Source organism: Juglans microcarpa x Juglans regia, chromosome 5S (genome assembly GCF_004785595.1).
Source record: "Juglans microcarpa x Juglans regia isolate MS1-56 chromosome 5S, Jm3101_v1.0, whole genome shotgun sequence".
NCBI lineage: Eukaryota > Viridiplantae > Streptophyta > Magnoliopsida > Fagales > Juglandaceae > Juglans > Juglans microcarpa x Juglans regia.
In genome coordinates, this window is record NC_054603.1 from 20,324,425 (window position 1) to 20,345,971 (window position 21,547).

General features: G+C 37.8%; 1 non-coding gene across 1 annotated transcript; it reads left to right on the forward strand.

The window, feature by feature from the left end:
- The first annotated feature begins 18,560 nt into the window (after nt 1-18,560).
- Nucleotides 18,561-18,667, forward strand: LOC121268710. Its single transcript, XR_005941223.1, has one exon. It is a non-coding gene; the product is annotated as a small nucleolar RNA R71 (small nucleolar RNA).
- The last annotated feature ends 2,880 nt before the right edge of the window (nt 18,668-21,547 follow it).

Below are 21,547 nucleotides of genomic sequence, written 5' to 3' on the forward strand. Positions count from 1 at the left end.
AAGATTGCGTTTCTAGGAGCTGAAACAATTCTTCTTGATCATTTACATCAATATTCAACAGGTTAAGCTTTTTTTTTAAGTTTGTTGGGCTTCTGAGGACATTTATCAGCAAAATACCCAGATTTGTTACAATTATAACATTTTCCTTATAAAAAAATTCTTTTTTTTAGGCAAAGATTTAGGAAAAGGTTTTTTAGAAGATTTTTTGTAAAATTCATCATGTGGTTTTCTCCTTGTCCCGCTATGAGGTTTGGAATACTTTGTAAAATGTTTGTGCTTTCGTCTAGATGGAGCAATAGGAGGAAGACCAAATTGTTCACAAAAATTTCCCATTTCGTATTTGGTTTTCTTGCTATTCTTCATCTGTTCACGAATTATTATTTGATCATTACACATACTAATACCAAGTTTCTTAATTATACTGAAAATATCACCATATGTGTAATTTTCGTAATTAATAAATCTCGAGATATCAGTAAGTTCTTCCTTAACTTTATGAGCAAATAAACGGGGTAGACCATCAATAAACTTTTCCTTCCAATAAGGCTTATGACTATAGTCTCTAAGCATTACTCTAGAAATGAAAACATCTTGATACTGTCTATAATCAGACATCTGATGGCATCGTAAATTATTCAACTAATCACTAATACGATTAGTAATGTTGGAGGAGATTCCAATAAAATGTTTAAGAATAGTGTAGATCAAATAATTAACACCAGCAGGATGTTCTATCCCTATAGTGTCATAAAAAATAGGTAACCATTCGTCATTACGCTTAACAGCGTTCTGAATGGTTTCTTTACCATTATCAGTGAAGTGCTTATCCCACCAATGGCGAAGTACTCCAGAAAAACCTTGTGTTAAAATAATAACAATATCAGGTTGTCTGATATTATTGTTAATATAAGCATTTGCAACTAAAGACATTTTACTCATGGTATTGAGAATTTCTTATTCAGATAATCCATCAATATTCTATTCGTAAATTTTTTCAGCAGAGTAAGAAGATTGAGTTTGAAAAACTTTTTCTTCATTCAAACTCAATCTTCAAGTTGTAAATTAGGAGGAGTAGGTATGAAATACCAGTTTTTCGTCAGACTCATTGGTTTGGGTCCTTTTGAAGAAAATCTTGCTATCTCAGGTTTTAAATCAAAATCTTGAAAATTCTTTTCAAGAAGATCAATATCCTTAGCGACAAATGAATCAGTATCAGATGATTCTTCTGTAGTTTCAACAAGAACAACTTTTTTTTCGTTGCTAGTCAGAGCACTATTAGAAGGTTGTTCTTTCTTAAGATCAAGATTTACTGGATTGTCAGAAACAGAACCAACAAAAGAAGATCTAGATCCAGCAAAAGAATTTCTTCTTAAGCTGGAAGCTTGATCAAAACTAATTTTAACAGTTCCATCCAAATATTGTCAGATGTAGTCCAAAGTACAATCATCTGAAATAGTTTTAATAGGAGGAACTTCATGTTCTAAAGTCCATTCATTTGGAAGAGAAATATCTTTCCAATAAAACATGTTTGGAACTTGAATGTTCGCATCTGGGGTAGAACTCTGGATCAAGAGAGTTTTTCCCATAGTTGGTTTTGAAATAGCTTTTGGATTTAAATTCGTTTTTAAAAGACGATAGTAAATTCGATAAACCATACCAAGTGGTTTGCTTCCTTCTAGCATGTCATAGCCAGAGGTTAAAATATTTAATGTTAAAGTTTTGACAATATTATTATCATCTAAAGCAAGAGTTAAATCAGGAAAACAATCAAAATAAACTGGTCCTCCAAATAAAGAGGACTGAATCATACAAAGAATACTAGTTTCAAACTTGTTGAATCTAGCATCTTGTAAACAAAGTAGAACATATGTGTTGATGCATTTCTTTGTTAAAAGTTTGACAACAACTTGAACATAACCAATATGTAAGTATTTGTAGCCTTTTTTAAAAAAAATCTTGAATCAAGACTTTAGTAAACAGACAACATTTTTCTTGAGATTTTGAAATAGCATAGGTTTGTTCAACTGTTCTAACATTAAAAGAAGTTTTAAAAGTAGATTGAACCTAAGAGGTTCGATAAATATAGTTTGAATCAATTTTTGAAATATTCCATTGGTTGAAATCATTTGGAGCAGTTTCTTCAAAAGCAAAATCTTCTTCATTAACAATGTTAGGTGGTATCGACATCCTGGAACTAATAGTTGAATTAGATTTAAACATTCTACTCATTTTGTTCCCAATCAACACAGTCCTTCACACTTCCATGTCTAAAGCTAACATCCTTATCCTGACCCAACAAGTTAACTGCCCTTAACGCTCTCCGGCAAACGGGTCTTACCAAGGTACTAGACGGACAATAAGGAGATAGACAAGAAAAAATAAGAATTCAAGGATTGGGTTGAAAAGCAACAAAATAAATGAAATGAAGAGAAATAATTCGATCTATCAGGAGCCAAATGGCTCTGATACCACAAAGACAACCGATATCTAGGCAACATTTTTCTTGAGATTTTGAAATAGCATATGCTTGTTCAACTGTTCTAATATTAAAAGAAATTTTAAAAGTAGATTGAGCCCAAGAGGTTCGATAAATAGAGTTTGAATCAATTTTTGGAATATTCCATTGGTTGAAATTACTTAGAGCAGTTTCTTCAAGAGTGTATATATATATATATATATATATATATAAAGTGAAAGAACAAAGAAAGATTTTGAACTGGATGGGTGAAACTGTTCGATTAGCCATCTGAAAATCCAAGAACTCTCTTATTAATTAGACACTGGAAACAGTTTTAGCCACCAAGAATTATTAATAAGAATAATGGTAGATATAATCTTAGAGTCATATGTAGTCCTGACATACCAAGCTAATTATATGTGTGAATGCGATTTAAATCATAGAAGACTAAGGGATTGCTTGGAAAACATAACTCATTTCATCTCATCATCATAGAAGACTAAGGGATTGTTTGGAAAACATAATTCATTTTATCTCATCTCAAAATTTATCATAATTTTCTTTCCAAACATCAGTAAAACACAAACACTTTTTAATTTTTAATTTTTAAATTTTTCATCTAATCATTACTTAATTATTATAAATTTTTCAAACTTTCAAACAAAATATAAAAACTAATTTCACTTTTTTAAATCTTAAAATAAAAATTATATTATAATAATATTTTATCTTTATAATATTTTTTATTAACTTTCTTTTTTAAATCAAATAAAATTTTAATTCAAATTATTTCATTACTGTTAGCCAAGTATCTCCTAAAAGAACGAGACGTTATCACCAGTCCCAGATGCTAAAAAAATGACACCTCATGTCAACGAAAGCTGAGGTACCACTTGAAGGAGATTTTAAGATTTTAATAATATATAATTGACATCAATTTCTTTTTTTTTTGAATCATATAATTGACATCAGTTACCTATATATATACATATATATATATATATAATATAGCAACAATAGGCTTACAACTCAATTACACTTTATTTACAACTTATTAATAAAATAATATTTTTAAAAATTTCAAATACATTAAATCAAAATCAAAATTAAAATAAAAATTATAAAGGGTAGTTGTTTTATTATTTCTCATATATTAACATGGCTGAAGTCATGCCATGTCATGTGGTTCATATAAATATATTTCATATAATGCACGTGATAATTATGATCGTCGGGATGGTGAAAGAAAAGTAGAAAAATTCTATTATTGTGATTGGCTGCATCATTTTTTTAATATAAAATAATTGTTTTGATCAATCACATTAATAGAATATGTAAAGAATATATAAAAATGACTATATATATAATCAACTCAAATTAGAAAAAAGAGCCTAATATTGATTTGATTAATGCGTTAAACCCTGCAATTAAGCGTCTCTTTCAGAAAGCGGAGCGATCAACACTTAAAATGTCAAGCAGTCGAGGTCGCCAATGGGTACATATTTGCCAGAGGCTGGCGAAAATTGCGTGTTAGCTAGTTTAATTTAATATTTTATATTCAGGATATCTATTTATTTTTTACACCTGTTTATAGGACAATAATATATAAAGTGAGTTAAAAGTTATATATAATGTTAGATACATTTATGTATTTTACAAGTATTTTACATTTATTTTGAAAAAATATAAGGCCCATCATTAATATATATATATTTTTTTTATGTGAGTTTCATATTTATTTACTTTTTATAAAAGAAGTACGTGATACTTGTGTATTCTAAAATTGAAAATATCATTTTTCTTAAGTTTTTGAGGGAGATAATAATAAGATAATCTCAAATATAAGAAAAATTAGATAACTTCTTTGAGGATGAAGTATTTTCACCCAAGAAATTTTGTTCTTAATCTTTGGGATTTATTGTCCTTAGTTACATCAATTAATTTGTAACATCTTACATAGCTTTATAGGTTTACTCAACCGTATGATATATTAAGAAGAAAAATTTTACCTATCACTTCGACATTACACACTTATTTTAATTTCTTTATCCTTTTCTTTTTTTCTCTTAACAAATACGTAGTACAAAAATAATAAGTAGAAGAACTCAGTTAGGTTAATAAAAATAAAAATAAAATAAAACATATATAGTGTGTGGTGTACCCGACTAGATAGAAAAACCTTACTGAGAATGATAAGATGATGAAGAGTAAAATTGCACTTTTCATTGAAAAGTCTCGATATAGACATAATGCTTTCATTGAAAAACTAAACTTAAGCTAGCTAACTATTCATAAGTTAAATAAAATAACAAAATTATATCAAAAATAGAAAAATTGAAAATTGAAAATTGGAAAAAAAAAGAGCAAGGATGGCTGCACGACCTGTCCAGGCATATCAGGGATGATAGACGCGGCCAACCTTAGCAAAACCTAAGGGTTGGCCACCCCAACTACTCCAGAATCACTCTAGTGTGGCATAATTGGTGGTAGCACCTAGGCCAGCACTTGATCATGATGGCGGCCACCCATGTTGTAGGGGTGTCAATATATAATATGATCTGTTAATCCGATACAAACACTACATGAGATAAGCGGATTTTTGTTTGATATAAATAGGATTAGGTAAAAACAGGCGTATCCAATAAGACACAATTAATAAACGGGTCAATTGCGGGTCAACCCGCGAAACCCGCATCAACCCGTATAACATGAATAAATTCTATTTTTAAATATTATAAATGTTTAGTCTTATTTGTTGTTGGGTGGGAGGGAGGGGCCCATCCTAGAATGGCCCAGGCTCAAAGAGGTCAAGTTATGGAACTCCAGGCCCAAAGACGAAACCCTTTCGTGGGCTAAGATTCCGAGCCAGAAGACCATGTGCCGAGCCCGTGATCGCAAACCTACCCTGGAAGGCCTTTTAGCACCGTGCTCGGATATACAATTGAGATCGTCTCGGGATTCGGCAGCCTACCGAGCCCTACCGCAGAGCGTCGAACAGGACACCCAACTACACGCGGATGGCTAAATGTGCTCGGTCATGGACTCGTTAGACTCAAGGCACGCCGCATTCAATGCATGTGTCAGGAGACCTGGCACGCAACGGTGCGCCCCACAGAAGAAGGATGGCTTGCCCATGACCTGACACCCAACCTTGGTAGAAAAGTGGCAATAGGACTGACCTAGCACGGCTGACAAGCCACGATCTCGCTCTGCCGCCTAAGTCGCAGGCTGACACACTGTGGCAGCAGGAAATGAGTGGTAGCAGGTCTGACACCTAACACGCCACGATCTACCTCGGCAGCGGAACCCAAGTCAGGTATAAATAACGGTCATCCTTTCTATGGGAGGGCTCTCTCTTAATTTTGATTGTTCTTACTATTCTTCAGAGTTATTCTTGTCACTAAACGATAGTTCACTGTCTTTGGTATCGGAGTGACCTCAGATGTCACTGGAGCCCTTTCTTCTTCTTAGTTGTAGGTGGTGTGAGCTTAGTTATCGCATAAGTGCTCGTGCTGCGAAACACGACAGTAACAATGACGCCGTCTGTGGGATCGATATTTCGACAACAACAATTCAAGGAAATCTATACGGTACCAATTATTATTATTATTATTATTCACAAAGAATTTGAAAAAAATAGAATTTCTTTCTTATTTTTCTATTATTTTTTCAAGTTATTTTTTGAGTATTGATATAAAACAATAACTGAACATAACAACTTGATTTTCATGGTCCCCACGTCTCTCGACAGTTGGATCGAGTGGGGCGCATCTGCCCAAGTCCCAGGCCGTTCATTGGCCCGTGCTCTATACATGCCGGACGCGACCTCCCACGTCTACGCAACCCTTTGACGTTTCGGCTTCCCGGGGCCACCTACCCTTAACGTCAAATGATGCCTCGATTCGTGCAGGTCTATATAAGGCTTCCCCCTACTCACGTTTTTACCATTTGCCTTCCTCATTCTCAGTTCTCAGTTCCTTCACCATTTCCTTCATCTTGTTCTCAATTCTCAATCCTTCTGTCGTGTCCTTCATCTTCTTCTTCGTTCTCTACATGTCTTTCTCTACTGCTTTAATGGCCCCGAAGTGTTCCTCTAGTTCCAAGCCCTTGTACTTTGCCGAAAAGAGCTGGGAGTTGTCGGTTTCCGTTGACGACCTACGGGCGTTTAGGACGAAGTACAATATTCCTTCATTGGTGGTCTTGGAGGTCCCTGGGCGCCGCGTGGCAGGCCGGGCGGTACTGTACCCGGCCCGCCAGCTTCACCAGCCAGCTTTTGTCGTCCCATTTGCGACGTTCTCAATTTCTTGGGATTAGCCCCTGCGCAGCTTCACCCGAACGCCTGGCGGCTCCTTGTGACCAATTGTATCATTTACCAAAGGGTGCTCAGCGCTGGCTAGGAGGAGTATCCTGACTTGAGAGCTCGGGAGTTTCTAGCGGTATATCACGTGCTGTGCCTCAATGGGAGCTTGTGCAGCTTTCAAACACGTTCGCCCAAGAGACACATCGCCAACCTTGAGTCGCACCACTCGCACGTGATGAGAGTATCTCGAGGGAGAGAAGGACCACAAGGAGTTTTTCGTTCAGGCTGTTTGGGAATACTCCCCAGCCCAAGAGCCTAATTGTCGACCTATCCCAGAGGGAGGAGGCTAGGTTAGTGACAGTGCTATCCTGGGTATTGGCCCATCCTTATGACACGGAGACTGGCGTTGTGCTGCCCGACGTCAATATCAGGACTTATTTGACCGCTCCCGACTGCTTGTACGTCGTCGAGCGGGACTTCTAGAGAGACCCCTCGTCGCCTTGAGTCAGAAGCGTCCCTTAAGCTCTCTTTCGATCGGTAGCAAGGGAAAACAGCCGAAGGTGGCGCGTGATAAAGACGGTAGGGCTCTTCGAGGCGAGGTAGGTAGGGCTCCTCGAGGTGGCGCAAGGGGTCTCGGAGCAGAGAGAGCTTGCCACGGAGCGGAGCTAGAGGGACTAGGCCCCCCTCTCCCTACAAGGCTGCGAGGAGCAAGGCCAGTAGATCTCAGCCCGTGCATCCCGAGCTCCCCGTGGTCCCGGCTCCTTCAACTCGGGGGTCCTCCAAGAGGGAGGTCAGGGGATCCCTACGCGTGTGCCCGAGTGCCCAGAGGCCTCTGTTCCATCTACTTGGGGATCCACTTCTTTTCTCGAGGTGAAGCGTTTGACGCTCGCCTCGACGTCCATTACGTTGGCATCTGTTATGCCAACATTCCTTGTCGAAAAGGAGGAAGATAATGAAGGTCAGCAAGTGAAGGGACTTGTATCCGACTGGTTGTGGATGGTGCAGAGTTCGAAAGGCTCTGGCCCTTAGCCAATGCATCGCGGCAAGTCCAGAGACTTGGCTTAGAGCATGAAGGTCAGAAAGTCAATGGACTTGTGTTCGACTGAGTGTTGGTGTTCGACTGAGTGTTGGTGGGATAGAGCTCGGGAGGCTCTACCCCACAGGGAATAATTGTTGGCATAAAACTTGTTGGCATAAAATATATTTCCAAGTGCACAGAATCGTAATAAGTAGTAAAATATTTTGAATAAAACGGATGTCAAACCCACAAAGAATAATTATGCCATCGAGTATTGGAATTGATTAAATTAATTACTATTTGGAAAACCAAAATTTGAAGAATGGATTATCTAAATTAAACTGGAGAAAATAACATTAAAATTAAGATTTTTAAGATAATAAGAATAGATCTAGAGCATTTGATTTCACCTAACAAATCCCACACAATTTAGTCTTCCTTGTTATAGAATTCCAATTATCCTAAGTTGATGATAAAAATCCCTTAACTATTCAATATTTTCTCTCGAATAATACCAAAAATATCTTCAATTGATAACCCCATATCTCTATGTGAATTTAATTAATTGGAGACTCATTAAGTTCTTTGAATTTTTCTTGAAAATCACACTAATCACGGTAAAGCATATCTACTTTCGTTCAACTAATGGTGCTTAATCCTAAAGCTTTAATCACAAATCACCTCTCGGTCTCATTGCAATTCAATAGATTGAACAATAGTTAGCTAGAAAATTGCACACATTAAGAACAATGAATAAACACTCAATCATTGAAATATTGAAAATAAAATAATTTAGAATATAAATTGTGTGTTCAATGCTAGGCTACGTCAAAGTTCTAGAAAATAAAATTAGTTCATAATGAAATTGAAAAGAATAAGAATAAAACTGGTGTTTTTTGTAATAAAAATCACACTTATCAAATACCCCAAACTTAAGCTTTGCTGCCCTAGAGCAAAGAAGAAAGGAAAGGCAATTAAAACAAGTATTGTTTTGATTCATAAAATTTATTGCCTCAAAGATTGTCTAAAATCTATAATTCAAAGGAATCATTCAAGATCAATCAAGTCCAAAAGTTAATTCAAAACTCAATCCCACTGCATAATCCATTTCCACATTCATGCATACCTATCACTCTCACTACATCATTAGCTCCCAGGATAGTTTTATGCAAACAGGTAAAAAATAATGGATCTCTAAACACTCCATAGGGTTGCTTTTCAAATCACCCTCTACTAATGTAGAACATAAATTATCACCAGGGATCAATAGGTCTTTATTAATCTTGTAATGTAAGGCTAGGGTGAGGGCTACAAAGAAAAGGTAGGATTCAAACAAAGTAAGAGAACTTAAGTTTGAACACCAACAAACAAATAGAGCATTCTCACTTCTAACATCTCTTCTCAATCATTATAAATCTCTCAACCTACCTCTCGTTATTTCACTTTCAAGTATCTCTCTCTACCCCTCTATTCGGTGGTCAGACATTTTCTTTTCTTTTCTTTCTCATGGAAATATTCTATACATTTTCGATTGTCTTTGTGGATGACTCTCGTTAGCCTTTTCTTGTTGGCCATACAGGAGATGAGTTGACTTTTCATATCCCCAAACTTACGATTTTGATAATATTGCTATAATTAACTTTACTTGGAGACCTTCTACTTCTCTTGCCTTTCATGCTCTTGTGAGCCTGTGACTGTGTAAACTTAGTTCCCTTGAAAGGTAAGGAAATAAGTGTTTAAACTCAAATAAGGAAGGAAATATGAGGTTTACAAGAAAGAAGAGTATAAAACCAAAATATAATTCAATAAAGTTCAAAGGGGTGGCTAGGGATAAAGATAATAAATAGGTAAGCTTGAAAAGCTCAATCGGTCCAAAAATGCCTTAATCATTTCCCCAGTAATATTCTATCTAGGATTTCGCCTTGAGTGTAATCAAACAAGTTCTAGAGTAAGTTGAGACCATAAAAATTCACAAAATTCACATAAAATTTCTCTAGGCACTCAAAACAATTAATGATCATAAGAAACATTAGAAAATATCAAATTAAGTAAGATTAAATAAAGAATTAACAACTAGACTTAAGCAATGGGAAAATTTCAATCATATTCTTATCATAGGCTTTTTATTCATCAAATCATAATATTTTTATCATCATCATCATCATCATTATTATTATTATTATTATTATTATTATTTTATTTTTTTAGAAAATAATATCCTTTCCTCCAAAACTTAAATATCACATTGTCCTCAATGGGAAAAAGGAATAAAAACGAAAGCAAAGAATAAGAGAATGTAAGAGATGCTTCCCTGATTTTGTCTAGTTCTGTCAATTGAATATTTTCCTTGAAGGTGCAACCGTGTACTTCTTGGAGATCTCCCAGCCTCTTTGTTCCTGCAAGATGAAGGCAAAGGAATAATATTAAACAAAAGAAATCAAATAAAATGAAAACTTGGGTTGCCTCCCAGAAGCGCTTTATTTAAAGTTTACAACTAACATTGTCCTCTCATCATTTATTACTGGCAAGATCGATGGAACACTTTTCTGAGTTAAAATCTCCATCCATATAGGGTTTTAATCTCTGTCCATTTACTTTAAATGTGCCTTTTGTCTCGTGATGAATTTCAACCGCCCCATAGGAAAAAACATAGGTCACCACAAACGGTTCCGACCACCGAAAGCGCAACTTTCCTGGGAAAAGTCGAAGTCTTGAGTTAAATAATAGAACTTTCTGCCCAACTTCGAATTCGCTTCTTAGAATATGCTTATCGTGCCATCTCTTAGTTTTATCTTATTAAATCCGAGCATTCTCATACGCATAATTGTGGAACTTATCCATCTTGATCTGCAGTATTCTCTTCTCACCAGCCGCTTGTAAATCAAAGTTCAGTGTCCTCATCTCCCAATAGGCTCTGTGTTCTAGCTCCACGAGTAGATGGCAGGCTTTTCCATAAACGAGCCGATAATGCAACATCCCGATTGGTGTTTTGAATGCTGTCCGATAAGCCCACAGTGCATCATCTAACCTTCTTACCCAGTCTATTCGAGAGGCGCTCCCGGTCTTCTCCAATATGCGCTTTAGCTCCCGATTAGACACCTCGACCTGACCGCTCGTTTGAGGATGATATGGTGTCGCCACGTGATGGGTAACTCCATACTTAGTCAATAGCGCTTCAAATTGTCGATTGCAAAAATGCTTCCCGCCATCACTGATTCTGGCCCTCGAAGTCCCAAATCAGAAAAAGATGTTCTTCCGCAAGAAATTCACTATGATCCTCGCATCATTGGTTGTAAGGCGACCGCTTCCACCCATTTGGAGACATTATCTATGCCACCAAAATAAATTTATTAGAATATGAGGATGGAAAATGACCCATGAAATCTATACCCCAAACGTCAAATAATTCAATCACTAAAATATTGTTTAAAGGCATATCATGTTTCCTAGAAATGTTGCCAATAAAAGTCACATTGTAAAACATTTGCTGCTGTTTTTGCTCCACCAAAGTGGCCGCCCGCTTCCAAAGAGTGGCAGTGTCTGAGTATGCTCTCCATCTCTTCCTCGGACACACATCTTCTGATTATCTGGTCCGCACAGTGCCGGTATGGAAAATGTTCCTCCCAAAAATAGTATTTCAAGTTGGAGAAGAACTTCTTGTTTCATTAATATGTCATCTCGGCTGGTAGAATTTTGGACACCAAATAATTTACCATGTTGGCATACCACGGAACAACTTGTATAGCCATTAATTTTTCGTCCAGGAAGGTCTTATTAATTGGAAAATTCTCCTAGCCAACCACCTTTTTAAGCTCAAGAAGGGATAAGTGGTCGGCCACTACATTCTCAGTACCTTTCTTATCTCTTATTTCCAAATTGAACTCTTGTAGTAGCAAAATCCATCTTAACAGTCTTGGTTTGGCATCTCTCTTTGACATCAAGTATTTAAGAGCTGAGTGATCGGTGTAAATGACCACCTTTGAACCTATCAAATAAGAACAAAATTTGTCAAAGGCAAACGCAACTGCTAACAATTAAGTTGAGCTTCTATTAAGGTCTGACTTGCATAATAAATAACATGAAAATTTTTATCTTTTCTCTACCCCAAAAGAGCCCTTATAATATAATCACTAGCATCACACATTAATTCAAAAGGTAAATTCCAATCCGGTGATACAATGATAGGTGCTGAAATTAATTTATTTTTCAATGTTTCAAAAGCATGCAAGCATTCATCAGAAAATTCAAATCAAGTATCTTTGATCAACAGAGTGCATAGATGTGATGACCCGAGTTTGTCTAGCCTTGGCCTTTAGAATTCGTTCTAGGTTGCCATGACATTTTAGGAGCCTTAGTTACTTTGGAAGGCCTTAGAGTCTTTGATTTGGTAACTTGAGCCCAAGAGGAAAGTGACCTTAGATTACCTTGTAATTTTCGGCCCTATTTAGAAACCCATGCCCAATGGCTTGAGGCCCATGACCCAAATCCTAAGTCACTAGTGCCATGTGTCATGAAAATGTTACATTTTGAATCTAGTCTTGATAGTGGGTTAAGGGGGAGAGAGAAGTGTAGGAAAGCACCAAGAATGGCTTGCATGCCTACCCTAGAAGAATTGCCATTTGTCAACTTGCTAGAAACCTTCTAGATGAATCAAGGGGCAAAAGGAACCTAGGAAGACTAAGGGATTTTTGGCTAGCCCATCTTGCCACACGCCTAGCCCATTGTCTTGCCCAAAATTTGAGTTGAAAGGTAGATTTCTTGGGAATGGAAGCCTAGGGAAGTGAAATGGAGATTTTCTAAAAGATTTGCATGGGAAACTGAAGGGAGGCACATATGATTTTGAATTTAGTCTGTTTTTTCCAAGTGTCAAGCATGCACTGAGTTTCTAGTAGAATTTGTGAAGAGACTTTTGTATCAAGGACAAATAGGCCCTTAGGGTTTCGGCTAGCACACTCCCAAGCACCCCATTCACTTGCCACTTGTCACTTAGTGTATTTTAATGGCACATGAAACGTCACCTAGGGAAGGAGCACTAGGAAGATGAAGCATCAACTTTGGAAAAGAAGAAGGAGTGGACGGCTAGGGCTATGGCACACGCTCAATGCCATTTGTCATCCATGCCAAAGGTTACTTGTTGGGAAAAGGAAGAGGCATGCGATGTTTTACCAAGCTACCCTTGAAGAAATATTTACTTGCTTAAGGAAAAGAAGTACATAAAGGGGAAAGAAGAGAATTTCGGCCAAGGGAAGACAAACCCTACACGCCACCCCCAAGATGTCCCTTCCTAATGCAATCCAAGTGGGGAATTCCAAGAGGCATTTTCGGCAAAAGAGAAAGGGGAAGAAGAAACCTATGCCACTTGTCATCCATGCAAGGATTTTGTAAGCAACCAAGGAGGGAACTGAAGGGTCTTCTATAAAAAGGAAGGGGTACACGCCAATGGCCTTTTCCCTTGCCATTTTTTCAGAAATTGCATGAGCTCTCACTCTCCACACAATTCTCCCATGTTCACTTGAAGGTTCCCTCACTTTCTCGTATTTTTTTTCCAACCAAACAAGGAGGATCCTTTCAAGAAAGGGGATTTCGGCGCCACCAATGATAGACAAGGTAAGGATTGGTTTTCTCTTAAGTTTTGCACACACAAGTCACTTTCTCAACCTGAAAATGTGATTCAAATCTCATTAGATTTTGAGAATGATAGAACACCCACACTTTCTACCGTTTGCTTAGAAAGTAACTTAGGGTTTTTAAGAAACCCTTGAAGCCGATTAGTAAGAGGGAGTTCATCCTCCATGTTTTCGACCACCACATGTATCTTTGCTTACCTTAAGTTTTGTTTTACTTCATGAGTGAAATGATGGGATTTTAACCCAAAAATCCTAGAAGCCGAGGGGTTTAAGATCAAGTGATGCCCTAGAAATTCACACACACACACACACACACACACTCAAGAACATGAGATAGGGTTTTTAGTTACTCTTTCTAATATAATATGTTCGGATTTACAGCCTACTAGTATTTCTTTACGCGGATTTTTGTAGGTATACACTTAACTTACTCTTGGTTAATGCTTGTATATATTTGTGTAAATCCTTTCATTGTTTTGATTGCTTTGTTTGCTATCTCTAGTTTGTTTGTTTGAATATGCTAATACGATCTTGAGTAAATCTATGGAAGGAATTATATGCTTCGGATTTGTGATAAAAATGCCATGAAATACTTCGATAAGTTTGGTTTTCATTAAGGTTGATGGTTTATGTAACATGATGTTTCGGTTTGAATATGTCTTGGAAGTTTCGGACCTTGGTCAAAAACCTATGATTTCATGTTTTGTCTTGCTATGTCTTGATTTCTATATTATATGCTCGAAGTTTAGAACATGTCTAAGTGATGAATCTTCATGTTTTTATGCCTATAAGTTTCGGCCTAAGCAAGTTCTCATGGTTCCATGTATGTGTTTTAATATTTCATATGGCTTATGTTATCATGCTATGAAATGAACATGTTACGCTTGGTTATTTTATGCACGGCATTTCGCATGTCATATGTCTAGTGTAAGTAGGTGTGTTATAAGTCTCATGTCACATGCATTTGGGGACAAGTGTTTTCAAAGAAAGTGTTTTCAAAGAAAAGAGTTTAAAATTTTTATTACGACCCCAAGTGCTATGTTAGGGGAATGTCCTAGTGAAACTCCTCTGTTCACTCTAGAGTGTTTAAGAATGGAGTGGTAACCCTTGGGTCCACAAAGTACAGTCGACGAGTCTTGAATGGATTCTTTTCAAAGGATACATGAGTGAGGAAGCGCCTAACACTAGTGGGTGCATAAGGCATGTAACCTGAGAAAGTAAGGTTGAGTTAATATGAATCTCTGTTTGTGACGTATTCATCACGGTGTACGGACCGTTGATGGTGCGGTAACTACCAAGAACACACGGTGCTAAGGAGAACCGTGTTGTGTCCACCCTCTGAATAAGAATATGAGTCTATGTGCTAAGGATCACTCGATGCAAATCTTGTGATATGTTCCGATAAGGCAAGTTCTGATTAAGTTCATGAGATTAAGAAAAAGTTAAGAAGTTTTATGAAAAGCTAAAGTCTCCGTTACAAGTCTCTTGAAAATGGTCAAGTGCATATGTCACGTTCTTGTCAAAGGCATAAGTCAAGTACATGTCCATGCACACATTTCATGATATACCTTTTGTATGCTTGTGTTAACTGTGGTATGTTGTGTGATTACTTGCTAAGATTTATTGAAATCTCATTGTGGTAGTTTCCACTACCATTCCCCAACCGGAATGGTAGAAGTTGTGACAGGTATAGTAAACAGCGACCATGACTAAGAGGAAGAGAACGACACCTCCTCCTCCGGAGAGGATTGTGCCTAAGATGGTTTTGAATCGGCCTGAGCCCTCCATTCTGGAGTGACTTGAGGCCATTGACCGGGAGATCACTAGTATACTTGAACTCATTGCGGAGTTCAAGTGGCGTAACAATCGGGACAAAGATAAGGCTTTGGAAAAACGTGTGAAGCCTGAATTTTCTTGAAGAAGAAGTATGGGATCTTAAGTCATTTTGTGCAAAAAAAAAGGAAGAAAGGAAATAGTACTTATGGTTTTAGACCTAAACTTTTGTGGAACTATGTTTTGAGGAGGTCCCGTGTTTTGGGAGTTTTAAACTATACTCTATGATTTGGGACGTTATATCTTTATGATACATGTTTACGTTTTGGGCAATGTTTGGGATATGATATTAGTATGGTGTCATGTGCTTTACAATTGTTTATCGCGTAGCTTAGTTTATCCGACTTTTACTATTTTTTCGTTGCTATGTTATTGCATCCTGCTAGTGTACTTAGGTGCAGAGCATATTATCTGTCATGTATGAGGGGTGTGTAGCCTTGTGTTACATGTCCCGGCACCTTAGTCACTGTCCAATCCTAAGCGGGGGCTGGGGACGCCACAATAGAGGTTTAGTAATTTGGAAAAAATTCTTGATAAACCGACGATAGAACTCGGCATGACCCAAGAAGCTCCTCACGCCTTTCACATTGGTCAGTGGTGGGAGTTTGTCAATAACTTTTATCTTTGCTCGGTCGACCCCAATTCCCTTGAAGGAAATGTGATGGCCTAGCACTATTCCCTCCTTGACCATGAAGTGACATTTTTCCTAATTTAAAACAAGATTTGTCTCATTGCATCTTTGCAAAACCAAAGCTAAATTAGATAAGCATTTATCAAAAGAGTGACCAAAACCTGAGAAGTCTGACTCATGAAGATTTCTAAAAATTTTTCCACCATGTCCGAGAAGATGAACATCATGCATCTTTGGAAAGTGGCTGGCGCATTGCAAAGACGAAATGGCATGCGCCTATATGCAAAAGTGCCATAAGGACATGTGACAGTGGTCTTCTCTTGATCCTCGTGTGCAAAAACTATTTGATTATAATCAGAATATTCATCTAGAAAACAGTAGTAGGCGTGGCTGGCAAGTCTTTCTAGCATTTGATCAATAAAAGATAAGGAAAAATGGTCTTTTTGAGTTGCATCATTCAGTCTTCGTCAGTCTATGCATACTCGCCATCCCATGACCGTCCTCGTCGGTATGAGCTCATTTTTCTCATTCTTAATCACGGTTATCCCTATTTTCTTTGGGACAACTTGCACTGGAATTACCCATGCACTATCTGAGATTGGATAAATGATCCCGGCATCTAAAAGCTTCAATACTTCTTTGTGCACCACTTCTTGCATTGATGAGTTCAGTCTCCTTTGGGGCTGGATGATCGGTTTAAAATTATCCTACATTAAAATCTTGTGCATGCAAATTGAAGGACTAATTTCTTTAATGTCCGAGTTGGTCCAACCCAAAACCATTTTGTGTTCCTGCAAGACACTCAGCAACTTCTCTTCCTCTACATCACTCAAGGAACTGTTAATAATAACTAGAAAAGTAGAGACCTGGCCTAAGAAAGCGTACCTTAAATTTGATGGAAGTGGTTTGTGTTCAAGCTTGGGTGGTTCCTTACTTTGTGACGTTGGCTGAGATGAGTGTAACTCTTCCACTTTCGGTTTTATTGAAGGATAAAAGAATGGTGTAGCTTCCAAATATTTATCACACTCCCTAACCTCTTCATCTTCAGATTCAATGGATGTAAAGTGAGTAAGACATGTCTCAAGTGATAGTTTTGAAAATTCAGCTCCATAAGTCTCGTCGGCCTTGACCATGTCTCGGTCGCTTATTTGAAAATAGGAATGTACCTCAGAAGGGAATCTCATAGATTTAAATACATCAAAAGTGACCTGCTCTTCGCCCACCCTCAAAAAGAGTTCTCCCCGTCACAAGGAAAGGTCGGCCTAGTATCAAAGGGATCTCCTCGTCCTCCTCCATATCGAGTACAATGAAGTCGGCAGAGAAGATGAACTTATCAACTTTCACCAGTATGTCCTCAATGAGTCCTCTCGGGTATTTAATAGATCTGTCTGCCAACTGTAGAGAGATGGTGGTCAGCTTTGCTTCTCCAAGACCCAGTTTCCCGAAAATAGAGAGAGGTATTAGCTTAATACTTGCCCCTAAGTCACATAAAGCTTTATCAAAATAGGAATTTCCTGTAGTGTAAGGGAACGTGAAACTCCCCAAATCTTTCAACTTAGGTGGCAGCTTCTTTTGTAAAATTGCACTGCTCTCCTCGGTCAGCATCACAGTCTCATGCTCCTCCAACTTCCGCTTGTTTGACAATATATCCTTAAAATTTTTTTCATATTTAAGCATCTGCTCTATAGCTTCAATGAAAGGAATATTAATATGTAGTTGCTTAAATATACTCAGAAATATAGAGAACTGATTATCAATCTTATAATTCTTTAATCTTTGCAGAAAAGGAATTGGTGGATCATAAATTGAAGGAGAATAAGTTTCAAAAGTAAACTCCCTGGATTTCTTGGGTTTTGCAACCCCTTTATTCTCTTTGGTCTTCTCAGCTTGCTGATCGGTCATATCTCGATCGGTTTCTTTCAACTCGTACTCGGTTTCCTTCTTCTCGGACTCCACATTTTTAGCTTCTGCATCTCGCTCGGTACTTATTGTTTGTGGTTGGTGATATGTCCGCCCAATTCGCAATGCTATGGCTTTGACATGCTGATTCGGATTGGTCACAATGTTGCTTGGTAAAGTCTTTGTTGTCCTCAAGATTGCAGATGGAAGCAGAGTTGTTTTGGATCACCATATCAGTCTTTTGCATGTACTACATGAACATATCCTCAAGTGCTGTCTTGTTCTCTTCCTGTGGAAACTGTTGAGGTGGTCTAACCGGCCCTTAGATATTGCTCCGTGAAAAGTTAGGGTGATTTCTCCATCCGGGGTTGAATGTGTTTGAATAAGAATTATTTTGATGTTGAAAATTAGACACGTAATGGGATTATTCTTGACTCGGTTGGACAAAATGATTCCCCACTTGGAAAACTACACTTGAATGATTTCCTGCGCAATGATCACAAACAACATTAGTTTGAATAGTATTAACGTTCATCTTACCTAGTTATTGTGAAAAATTTGCCATCTACGCCGCCAGTATGGTAATAGAATCAAGTTCAAAAACTCTAGCTGCCTTTCTTGGCATTGCTCTCTCCGCAGACCATTGATAACTGTTGGATGCCAATTTTTCCAGAAGTCCATAGGCGGCTTCTTGGGTCTTACTCATTAATACTCCTCTCGCGGCCGCATCAACCATAGATCAATTTGTGGGTCCCAAACCATTGTAAAATGTTTGTACTTGAAGCCAGGCGGGGAGGTCGTGATGTGGACACTTGCGCAATAAGTCTTTGTATCTCTCCCATGCTTGATATAATGATTCACTCTCAAATTGAGCGAAGGCAGTGATATCATTCCTTAATTTCGCTGTCTTGGCCGGAGGGAAATATTTTGCTAAAATTTTTCGTGCCAACTCCTCCCAGGCGGTGATGATGCAGAGCGGTAAAGAATTTAGCCAAGTTTTGGCCTTTTCCCTAAGTGAAAAAGGAAAAAGTCTCAATTGAATCGCATCATCTGTCACTCCATTGTGTTTAAAAGTATCATAAATTTATAGGAAATTTGAAATATGGACATTAGGATCCTCTTGTGGCAGCCCCCCAAACAGGATGGTTTGTTGAATCATTTGAATGATGGCTGGCTTGATCTCGAAGTTATTGGCTTGTATAGCTGGCCTCCTTATACTAGATGTCGCCCTATTAACTGTGGACATAGTATAGTCTCTTAACGCCTTGTACTCCTGGTCGGCCATGTTAAATTTGGAGGCAGCACCCTCTTTCTTCTTCTCTTTATTGATTCGACATAAAGTTCTTTCAATCTCAGGATCGAAGAGTGTATGCTCTAATGATTTAGATGAGGGCATGCATTTCTGATTCCTGAAAAGAAAAACCAAACTAAGATCTAATTTAAACCATTTTTTTTAAATAAAATAAAATCCAAAGTAGTAAAAATCTAACTAGTATCAATATCAATAACAAATAATTATTCCCCAGCAACAACACCAAAAACTTGTTCGCATAAAATATATCTGCAAGTATATAGAATCGTAATAAGCAGTAAAGTGTTTTGAATAAAATGGATATCGAACCCATAGGGAATAATTATGCCATCGAGTATTGAAATTGACTAAATTAATTACTATTTGGAAAACCAAAATTTGAAGAATGGATTATCTAAATTAAACTGGAGAAAATAGTATTAAAATTAAGATTTTTGAACTTATAAGAATAGACCTAGAGCATTTGATTTCTCCCAGCAAATCCATACAATTTAGTCTTCCTTGTTATAGAATTCCAATTATCCCAAGTTGATGATAAAAATCCCTAAATTATTCAATACTTTCTCTAGAATAATACCAAAAATATCTCCAATTAATAACCCCATATTTCTATGTGAATTTAACTAATTAGAGACTAATTAAATTCTTTGAATTTTCCTTGAAAGTCACACTAATCGCGGTAAAGCATCTCTACTTTTGCTCAACTAATGATGCTTAATCCTAGAGTTTTAATCACAAATAAGCGATTCAATAGATTGAACAATAGTTAGCTAGAAAATTGCACGCATAAAGAACAAGGAATAAACACTCAATCATGAAAATATTGAAAATAAATAACTTGAAATATAAATTGTGTGTTCAATGCTAGGCTACATCAAAGTTCTAGAAAAGAAAATTAGTTCATAATGAAATTGAAAAGAACAAGAATAAAATTGGTGTTCTTTGTTAGAGTTGGTTGATGAAGCATGTGGCTCTCCTATCTGCCTTCCAAATCCGCCTCCTCGAAAGAAAATTAAAGAATAAAATCGCAAAATAATATTAGACTCCAAAACTCAGACTAAGACTCCAGACTCTCTATTCATCCCATAATACGGGATTAAATAGATGTCAAAACTTAAATCCAGAACAAAATAAATGCAGCTACAATCTAGCCTAAAAATCTGGAAAATAGTTTCTAAAGATAGATCTTAACATAAAAAGGAAATTATCCCAAGAATATTGAAATTATCTAAAATGGAAGATTCAGTGATATGCAGCTTAAATTGCGGAGCTCAGGAGGGTCCCATCGGGTAGATACTGTGTGCTCTGAATATAACTGGTGTGGAGGTCACAAATGAACGGGCGTGGAGGTCACAAAGACTACACGACCCTCTCCATGCCTACCGAGTGGAAAGACTCTCGACTGGGATGAAATACTCCTCTCGCATTTCCTAGTTGTTGCCCACGATGTTGTTTAGGTTGGTCATTTAAGTTGGTCGGTTAGACTAGTCGCCCAGTCTAACCGCTCAAAGCCTTGTCGCCAGGTCTTCTCGCCCATAAGGTAGGATATATTGGCATCGAGTCTTCGCGCCCTTCCTGGTTGTGAATTCTAGTCGCGAGTTCTGGTTGCCCTTCCTGGTCGCGCCTTCTCCTTTGTACCAAAAAGCTCTCATTTCGCACTAAATCTTCTCATTCCTTCAAATCCAAGAGAATAAATAAAAATATATAGAAATAAAATAAAATCCATAATATTGAAGGAAAAATGATACTTTTCAGAAATAAAAGAGTAATAAAAATCATATAAAAATCACACTTATCAGAGGCTCTTGCCCTAACCATACTTCATGGCAAATCTAGAGACTTGGCTTGTAGCACGAAGGTCGGCAAGTCAAGAGACTTGTGTCCAACTGGCTGCTGATGGGATAGAGCTCGGGAGGCTCTGGACCTTAGTCAATGCATCGTGGCAAGTCCAGAGACTTGGCTTGTAGCACGAAGGTCAGCAAGTCAAGGAGCTTGTGTCCGACTGGGTGTTGGTGGGGTAGAGCTTGAAAGGCTCTGGCCCTAAGCATACTTCGCAGCAAGTCTAGAGACTTGGCTTGTAGCACAAAGGTCGGCAAGTCAAATGACTTGTGTCCGAGTGGCTGTTGAAATAGAGTTAAGCTAGGGAGGCTCTGGCCCTTAGCCAATGCATCGTGGCAAGTCCAGAGACTTGGCTTGTAGCACGAAGGTCGGCAAGTCAAGGGACTTGTGTCCGACTAGCTGTGGACGGTGCAGAGCTCGGGAGGCTTTGGCCCTTAGCCAGCATCAAGACAAGTCTAGAGACTTTGCTTGTAGCACGAAGGTCAGCAAGTGAAGGGATTTGTGTCCGACTAGCTACTGACGGGGTAGAACTTGCGAGGCTCTAGCCCTTAGCCAATGCATCACAACAAGTCTAGAGACTTGGCTTGTAGCACGATGGTCAGCAAGTCAAGGTACTTGTGTCTGACTAGT